Raw genomic sequence first — 10,011 nt, 5'->3', positions numbered from 1 at the left:
TGTAGCCCTGGCTGTCCTGGAACTCACTCTGTAGACCATGCTGGTTTCAAACTCGGAAATCCGCCTGCCTCTCCCTCCCAAGTGCTGGGATTAAAGGCGTGCGCCACCACTGCCCGGCTGAGTAATACATTTCTAAGTAAACAAACTTTCCCGGATTAGCAGCATCGACGCTAGATTACAAATTCATGTGGGTCATGTGTGAATGTTCTGGAGTCATGGAAGTAGGATGCTTCTGAGACTAGGACCTTATCCATGATTCTGTCATTATTCTGGAGAGTCTAACTATCATAAGATGCATGGAAGAAGAGAATGTGCCTTCCCAGGCAGAAAAAACTCTCAGTTCTTTAGAAACAATAGTGTCTATTAATTGTACAAAATAATGGGTTTCATTGTGACATCGAATGTCATGCACTCTGTACACATTCACTCCCATTACTGTCTCCTCTCTCTCCTTTCCTCCCTCACGGTTCCCTTTCCTCTTCCAAATAATGTTTACTCAACTTCACTTCCAAACGGAACACAGAGGCAAAGGCAGGAGTTTGTCTTTCTGGGTCTGACTTACTGTACCTGACACAATGGTCTGCATAGCTAGCCTGGGGTCTGGTGTCCAGCAGACTCAGGGTGCAGGAGCAAGGCATAAAAAAGACTCTGGGGCTCATTAGCCAAGAGAGAAATTAGAGACTGAAGGAACAGGAGAAACTGGTTAGGAAGAGGCCGTGCTGGAGAAGCCTGAGGAAGAGGAAGAGGCCCAGGAAACCTGTTTTCCTTCTGGGTTGAAATCCCCAATCCAGCATTTTCCTCTGTGCCACAACCTGGTACCAGAAGGACCCTTCCTTTCCTGCTGAGAATGAGCTTAATTTTCCTTTTACGAAAACACATGGAGCATAATAGCTCCTTAATCAAGGCCTCTACTGTAGTTACTGAGTACAACTGTCAAAAAGCTTTTACCAGCATCAGGGAGCTGCTCTCCACCCCTTCCATCTTTTTACCTCACCTCCTGAAGGCTCAGCCAGCCCTGGGGCTCTGAACAAGAGGAAATAATGGCTCTCACAGAGCACTGCCCAAACAGCCGCCTGACTGCTATGGGCCATGCGCCTGTTGGTGTGGATAAGTTACTGTGAATCGATGTATGTTTAACATCAATTGAAACCTGAAGGAATTTTAATTGTTTTTGTTTTAAACACCAGATATAAGAACATTCCAAATTTACTCAAATCACTAGATTATTGAACCTATTAGGATTTTTGAGAAGTTGAATCTTTTAGGCTAATTTTCTAACACTAGTGATAGCATGATTTGCTATTTAAGCTCCATATAATATCTACTTACACACTAGCATATTATTTAGAAAGATTCATCCATCTGTGTCTCTCTGTATTTCCATGCCTGTGTGTCTATATATGTATGTCTTTATGTGTCTGTTTGTGTGTGAATTCCTAGGTCTGTGTGCCTTTGAGTATGTATGTATGTATGTCTTTGTGTGAATGTACGAATCTGTGTGTGTATATGTTTGTGTATCTTTTTCTGTGTTTCTCTGTGTCTCTCTGTGTGTTATTCTCTCTGTGTGTCTGTGTCTTTGTGTGTTTTTATCTACGTGGACCTGTGTCTCTGTGTGCCTGTATGTGTGTCTTTGTTTGTGTCTCTGTATCTGCGTGTTTATCCGTGTGACTGTGTGTTTGTCTATGTCTCTAAGTAGTGCCTGTATGGCTGTGTATCTTGAGTGTGTGTGTCTATGTGTGGTTTTTGGTCTATGTCTGTGTGTGTGTGTCTGTGTTTGAACTCAAATTTATTTCTATAACTGTCAAGCACTCCCAGAAGTGAAGATCCTGAAAGGAAACAGAGCTTGAGTCCCAACCCACAGTGGTCATAGGGTGAGCGCGTTTCCCTTAACTCCTTTAAAGTTGAACACACTTTTGAGGAAAGTGGGGCTGGGGAATGCCCAGGCTGGAGAAGTCTTTTATAAACAAGCCGTTTAAACTTCAGTGACAATTAGCCCCCTGCCCTGCTTTAACTTCTGGATCTCACAGACTAGGCTTGCTGGATGATTTACTGTCAGGCTCCCCAGCCGTACCAGGCTAGCCTGGGGACGTTCTACCCTCACATGTGTTGTGTGTGGGGAAGTTGAGCCGCCATGGCCGATTTGATGAAGTATACATAAGTCCTAGCTCTGCATATCTGCAATATCGCGGACGGTCAAGGAGGCGCCTGTTATAAAAATACACAGTGAAACACAAGCGAAGGACTGCACTTTCTCAAAGACCAACGTAATGCATTCCAAATGTTTAGGCTCATTTTCCAGCCTCTCACATTCTTTGCGAACAAGAGTTATAAAACAACCCTGATGCAGGCCAATTATTTTTACTTTGAAGGCCATTAATCAAGATTGACTAAGAAAATGAAGACAGCTAAGCAAAATTTCATATGTGACTAGAGCAAGTTTAAAATAAAACCAGATGGGATGGACAGAGACACCGAGCATTTCTTTTTTTTAAAAAAAAAAAAAAATTGGACTCATGTAATAAATGTCTTACAAATTACAGCACTCTTATTTTCTTACAGTAAATCAACTCAGGCCGTAGTGTACAAGTGGTCTCTTTGCTGAAATGTCAAAAATAGAACCTGCCTTGTTCTTGTGGAGTAATCCCGCAAATCTAAAGCAGCAGTGTGGGCTAACAGTCTATAAACCATCTACCTGTGTTCAGTCAGACCGAGGGCGGATGGATGTGTTTCTTAGGGTCTGGGAGCAGAGCTCACAGGGAATCCACAGAACACCCGATGCGGGAATTAGCATTTCATATTGCAGTCCTCGTGCAATCCGATGGCCTGGAAGCTAAGAAAAGATGTGCAAGAATCCAGATTCTCTGTAACAGAAAGACGAGAAAGGCAAAACATTCTACCTGTTTCAATATTTAAAAATTGTCTTTCCCAGAGATCTCTCAGTGGGAGAATTATTCTTCTCATATAAAATACAGTTTAGAAATGCATGCTTTCTGAAGAGAATAGTAAAATATCTATACTTAGTATGGGAAACTGAATTCTCTTCTGAATTTTATGTGATTTTTTTTTTCTTTTCGCCTTGATTTCTTTTTTCAAAGAAAGCTCCTCCCTCTCTCCTGCACGCAGCAGCAGTATCTTGCCACAGTGACAAGATGGCTGAAAATAACCAGCTGTTCCAGGATCTCTCTCAAAACACACACCATAATCCCAAAGAATTCTCGCCATTTAGCACTGTCAGGTTGAAAAGTCAGCCAAGGAAATGAGACTAAACTTGCTTTTCATAACACTCAGTGGACCATTTCCCCAACGTATTTGGAGAAAACATATATGCTCTTCTCAGATCAGCTTCAAAATAATCTGGGAAGAAAATGAAGTCAATTGTCTTATTTATTTATTTATTTTTTTAAGAAGGCAATTTGGTTGAAGTTCAAAGAGGACTCTAAAGATTATTTTCCTGAAAACAGTCAAAATAGGTCAACCTGTGAGAATCAAAGCAGACACTCATTCCATTCTTCCTAAGTCTCCAAACAAAGCAGGAAATGCTTGTCTAAAAGTCCTCAGAAAAACACAGCTCCCTAGACGTGGTCATTCCTTATTTGGTGCAGTGACTGTAAGGCCCTGAACACTGTGCGTCTGTCAGTGGACTCTTTGTTTAATTGCTTCCCATTTGAAGCCTCCTGGTGAATCCTTCTTTCAATAAAGCCTCAGACTGAGCTATGTGGACAAACACCAGGGAAGAGCGTCAGGAGAAAAGAAATATCGCAGGGATTTACTTTTGCAAGTCTAGGACTGTGTGTGTTTCTTGACCAGTGACTTTCGTTGTGACAAGTTCTCTTCCATATGTTTATAGTAAATCTGGGAATAAAGGACTCTACACATGAGCAAGTTTTTGATGAGAATTCTGTTTCTTTCTCAACAAACCCAATACCTTTTACTGTCTCAATATCTAAATTTCTGTTGAGTGAAACTTTTACTCATACCCGGAACCTTAAAGTCCATAGGTCTAAGTATTTTAGAGTCTTTGAATGTCTTAATGCCCCTGGCTGCCTTCCCTAATAGTTTTCTAATTACTTTTTTTGAAAGCCAGGATCATTTCTGCCAAAGACCTCATTCTCACTGTGTCCTATACACATAGCTTCTTATCTTTTAGGTTTCTGCTTAATGTTACCTCTTAGACGAACATATTTACACTCTTCCTAAATCCCTCCAGGCATTCTTTGACACATTAGCCTTTTAGATTTCTGCTCTTGGTCAGATACTTGACCACTGTTTATCAACAGTGGGACATCAACCTCATGAAGCCAGGAGTCCTGTCACTCTGGTCATGGCTATATTTCTGTCATTAGATACATACTAGGTGTTCAACAACTTATAAAGCAAGTTTCTTGAAAAAAAAAATGTCATAAAAAATGAACATAAAGGAGAAATTAAGCTAGAATAGAATGTGACAGAGAGTAGATTTGGGATGCCTTGAGGATGCTGTATAAGATGCTGAAGTTTCACAGTATTCCAACCCATTGGTTAAGGTCTGCCTCTGCATGGCTTCCCTTCATATGGGCAGAGCTTCTTTTTAAATATGCCATGTCCTAGTGTGTATAATCAGTCACACAATGAGAATGAGTAGATTTCCATTCCTTCCTTCCTTGGCATAACTACCTTTATTTACATTACCTTTCTTCTCTTCTCTCCATGCTCTCCTGGGAGGGGCGGGCCATTTGCTCCCATCTTGCCTGTTCCCAGTCTATCCAGTGCATTGGCACCAAATCAATCTTACTAAAAACAGTTTCGTGATGTCACCTCCTACCTCAAAAAAACTCAAGTGGTTCTCATTATCTAAGAGCAAAGGTCAAACATTTTAGCTCAGCATTCAAGACCATGAGGTTGCACCCAGTCAGTGCCTCAGCCTTATCTCTCATGGCTTCTCAACAGGCATACAGGCCCCAGTTAAGCTGGACTCCTCAGTCCCTTGAACTCGGATTGTTTCCTCTCCAGCTTGCTCATGAAACTCTTGCTGACTGGAACCTTTTCTTCTTCTACTCAGTTTTTAATTAATGGTTATGATCCAGATGGAATCACTAAGGATAATTTAAAAATTCTGAAATGCTTATTATTATTACAGATTGTGTCTTTGGCCATAATCACAATTCCTTCTAAAGATCATTTACATGAATTGGACTCTCTGTAAAGACTAAAAATATTTTTTACTTCCATCCAACACTGAGCCTTAAATGTTGATGATGAATATCAAAAGCTTGCGCGGGCTCTATCTTCTCAATGGAAGCAGAAAAGAAATTTAGGATTTGTTAGAATAAACAGGTGATATATGAAATAGTTTATGTAGGATATAGCAAATGCACATTAGTGTTTTAATATTAAATTGCTGAAAGAAAAAGGTTAACAAACTAATTATCAAGTGATTTTTAGAGCACTCATAAAACACAGCTGATTACACCACAGTTTTATTGATACTGCAAATGTGTCTCACCAAACCATGCACAGAGTAAACAAATTAATATTTCAAAGAGGGTATAAACTGCTTATTTCTGGTGCTGCCACCATATTTTCTAATCTAAATGCTGTAATCTTTATCTCATGTTAGAACTGTAATTCTATTGAAAATACTAATTAAACTTTTGAAACTCTTACTAGAAAAATGTAGATGCAAATTCTAGAAGACAATTTCAGATAAGGCCGTGAGAACCATAGAATCATTTCTCTTTGTCAGTACAACATATGAGGATGTGAAGTCCAATGTCTGGTTCTTGTATTGTTACTTTGATAATGCTGTCCATCCAATCTCATTGGCAAGGCTGCATGGATAGTCATCTATCCATCAACCAGTAGAGCACATGGATTCTTCTGCTATTAAGACAAAGTAAAATGAAGCAAAAGCAATCCAAACTACTGAAGGAGGATGTTTCGTTGAGCATTTCTGTATCATGTGCACTGTGACAGCATCATACTGAGTTTGAGATGCATCGACTACTCACTGTTTTTCTTGTATACATGAGATAGAGACTACAGTGTCAAATGAGAGGCCAAATCAATGCTCACATTTGGAGATTGCTTCTCATCAAAACTCCCCATCTCTACTCTTTACTTTGTTCAGTTCCTTCCCTTTTCTTTCATTTTTTTTTTCATAGTTTTTTTCTTGAAGCTATTAGGACTTGTTCAGTGCAATATCGTTACTAAAACTTAGTAGCTTTTTTCTTCATAAAGGATACCATACTTTCTTGGAAAATACAATGCCAATGAGTACTAATATAAATGAGTCAACATTATCAGTATTGTGTGTGTGATACTAGAAAATTGTTGGATGTTAAAGTGTATGTAAGTGGGAGACCAGCAGTCATTAAGAGTATAGGGTTATCTCATGTAAGGCTATAACCTGGCCTTGAGGGATTCAGAAACAGGAGGACCCCCAGAGCCAGCTGGCTTCCCACCTAAAAGGAACCTAAGCCTTGGGTTCAGGGAGAAACCCTGACTCAAAGGAGTAGGTGGAGAGTGAGATTGGAGGACCTCCAGGGACTCTTTAGGCCCTCTGATGTGGACAAAGGGCCTCACATTCAAATAAATATCTGCCTCTAGATAGACACATGTGTGGACACTCTCGAATAAGTGATCATTTCTGAACAGAGTATAAGGATGAGGAAGACAATCCTATCCAGGGATCATTAAAAGTGTTTTGGAGAAAGACACATTTTAAGTGAGATTTGACATGGCAAAAGGGGTAAAATGTGTGACATGTTTAGTGTGGGGAAATTAGAAGGTGCAGCAGAGCAACCACAGGGTTGGGAAGAACATTTGAGCCACTCCCTGGATGTTAGTAATGTTGGGGCTTCTGAGAACAGCACAAGGAGTTGAGAGCTTTGTGCTGCTGCTGGGGATGCTTCGGATTTCAAGGTACAAGAGAGCAGGGCAAGGCTGGAAATGTGGGTTTCACTTTTCTTACTTAACAGACATTCTTAAAAATCACATTGACTTTAATTTCAGGTAAGAGTTTATACCACCGGAGACTAGACTAATTCAACTTTTCCTCTTTCCATGATTAGCATATTGTCTTTTAAACTCAAGGGTCCTTTTCATAGAGTCTCATTACCACAAGATGGCTATTGATGCCTTTGGTCTCACTGCTATAGAAAAGGCAAGACAAGCTGATCCACAGGGAAAAACATAAGATATGTTTGTCTATCCCTCATGAAAGAATAAACATCATTTCTGTCCTGGAATCATGCAGATTTCCAGTAATGCCTCATTTTACAGATGTTGCTGCCTGTGTAGCAACTGTCAGTCACACATCTAAGTCTGTATCTTCTCAGGAGGAGGCAGGTAAGGGGAAGCTAAAAGGAGACACATATAGGGTCAGTCAAACAGAAATATAGATTTGTCATCAAAAGGACATTGTACTCTATTTTGGATAACAAAATTGAATAAAGCCATTGAGCACTGTGAGGTGAGAAACCATATTATCATTTGAAAATATATCTCTCCCAAGTTGTCATGGGGAACATTGATTAGAGATGCAAGAACTGTTTTAGCATGGTGATCTGGAAGATATTGGCTATGTGAGAAGTAGCTGTGGCTTGAACCAATGTGGATAATTTTAGGAAAGATGGGGTATATGAAATAGCTCCTATATAATCATTCCAAGCAGAGCTACAAGCCAAAAATGTAGAGATGTGTATGAATTTAGATTATAAGGCTTTGTAACAAATACGCATTGTGTGGTTAAATTTTGACAAACACTAAAATACACCTTACCCTTGGACCTAAAGCTTTTCTAATAGAGGAACACCTGATTGATAGAAAGTTGGTTGATTTGTTTATCAAAGCCCCCTTTCCAGATTTTTTTTATAGAAAGCATTACATTTTAATTCTTGATATAACAGAATACAGCAAAAAACAAAAACAAAAACAAAAAAACCTCCCATACCAATTGTATTTGCGTTTTCCAGCTTGATAAAATAATTGGACTTTCGTAGTCACACTAAGGAAAACCCAAATGCAGTAGATAGATAAATGATATTTGTAAATCCATAAGGAAAAATTGCAGCCTTCCTATGTAAGAAAAACCATTCAACAAGGGTAAAAAGGAAGAAATCAAACTCATACCCTAGCATAAATCTCATAGAAAAATATTGGAATTTTTCAGTTTTCTATAAATGCTACTATTAGAATTCATTTCTGAGCGGAGACATTTTTTTTTTCTTATTTCAACTTTCACATTAACAGCCCAATAATAAACCCTTGATTAAAGAAAACGGATTACAGTGAAGGGTTGAAATAAGCTTAATTGTAGAGGTGTGATTAGTGCCACAGTGAGAGACTCCTAGGTAATGATTTTTAAAATTTTATAGGGAATGTTTAACAAGATGATTGCCTGACTATAAAATGTCTCTGTATAAGAAAATAGTCTTTGAAGGCAGCATTGGGCCCTGTTGCACTAATACGACCATGAATGGCAACGTTTCTTTTATAGTCTTGACGAATGCTGGAATAGAGATTTTATTATAATGATTTTTGGACCCAGAACTGTGAAAATAGTGGGCAGGATATGAACACTTTACCAGATCAATCAATTTTCATTTAAAATTCTGCTTATTGTGTATGGTATCAAACTATGAAAATGTCACATTTCAAACTAGTGGTTTCTGTCCTACCAAAATTGCAGTACTTATTCAGATGTAAGTAGATAGGATCAGCATTAGAGACAGCGTGGTGTAACAGGAGGGGTCTGGGGGGGGGGGCAAGGATTGAAATGTCTGCCTTGAAGTCCCACTGAACCCTTCCCTGGCAAAGGCTGCAGCAGATCTTCACAAGGCCAAGACTCTCAAATTTGCACTTCTCAAATCCATGAGGAAGGAAGGTGGGACAGGTAGTTATGGAAACCTCATTAGTGGGGTGACCTGTGTTCATCTATAACGAAATCTGTGGGAGCAAAGGGGAGAACTCATCCCCGTGCCGGGATAAGAACAGGAGCAGGAAAGGTAACGCACAGAGGGAACTTGAAGTCTTACATAGCACAGGACTGACTGAACTAGTTCAGCAGGAGAAAGGGCTGAAACAGTAGGGCTATGAAGAAGCCCAGGCAACTGGCACTAACCAACTGTGAAAAGAAGTTGTAAGAGATGAGACATGACAGTGTTAATCAACCTTGTCTAACATGTACTGGGTAAAAAACCATGCATGATCTCTCACTAAAGAGATTGTACTTCACCCCAAATATAACAAAGAACAATGTGAACATGACACATACAGCCATAGTTCGATGTGAAACAGTCCAGTTGGGTGCCTCTGTATAGGGCTGATTTTTTAAATAGGTACACCTTTTGGCAATGAGGCTATTGTAAACAAGTTTTAGAAAAGCTAAAAACATATTTGAGAGTTAAATGAGAGTGACACTCTTAAAAAGAAAAAAGAAAATCTTTCAAAAGAAGAAGTACTCAAATAGGACTGAAGATGCACTGCCCCCTAAAATGATGAAAGCAAAGCTGGTATGGGTGGGGAGGAGAAAGGTATTCAGACCGGTGATGTGTCGGCACTCATGGGTATGCATAAAGACCCAGCAGAAACCTGTGTACATGACTTGCAAAATTCAGGGACATTGCCAGTTGTCTTTAAGTTTCTACCTTCTTGCCTTCCTAAAGTGATGAGCTGTAGCTTGGAATTGTTAGACATGTAAACCCTTTCTCTTAAGTTATTTTGGTAAGGGAATTTTGTCACCACGACAGAGAATGAAACAAAGACAGCACCCTAATCCCTAGGAGATGTGGCTGCATCATCGGCTACATCATCGTACATGAGAAAGGGGCTTAAAGTCTTCAAGTTGCAGATGGAGTTCAGGTTCATAACAAACTGACCTTATACTAGAGAGATTATCCTGGATTATCTAAATGGATCTAATTAATCACAAAAACCATTGGAAGCAGAAGTGTAGAGTAGGGAAGTGTGTGTGTGTGCGTGTGTGTGTGTGTGTGTGTGTGTGTGTGAGAGAGAGAGAGAGAGAGAGAGAGA

Source organism: Mus pahari, chromosome 22 (genome assembly GCF_900095145.1).
Source record: "Mus pahari chromosome 22, PAHARI_EIJ_v1.1, whole genome shotgun sequence".
In the NCBI taxonomy this organism is placed as follows: domain Eukaryota; kingdom Metazoa; phylum Chordata; class Mammalia; order Rodentia; family Muridae; genus Mus; species Mus pahari.
The sequence above is the reverse complement of the archived record's forward strand: the minus strand, read 5'-3'. Positions refer to the sequence as shown.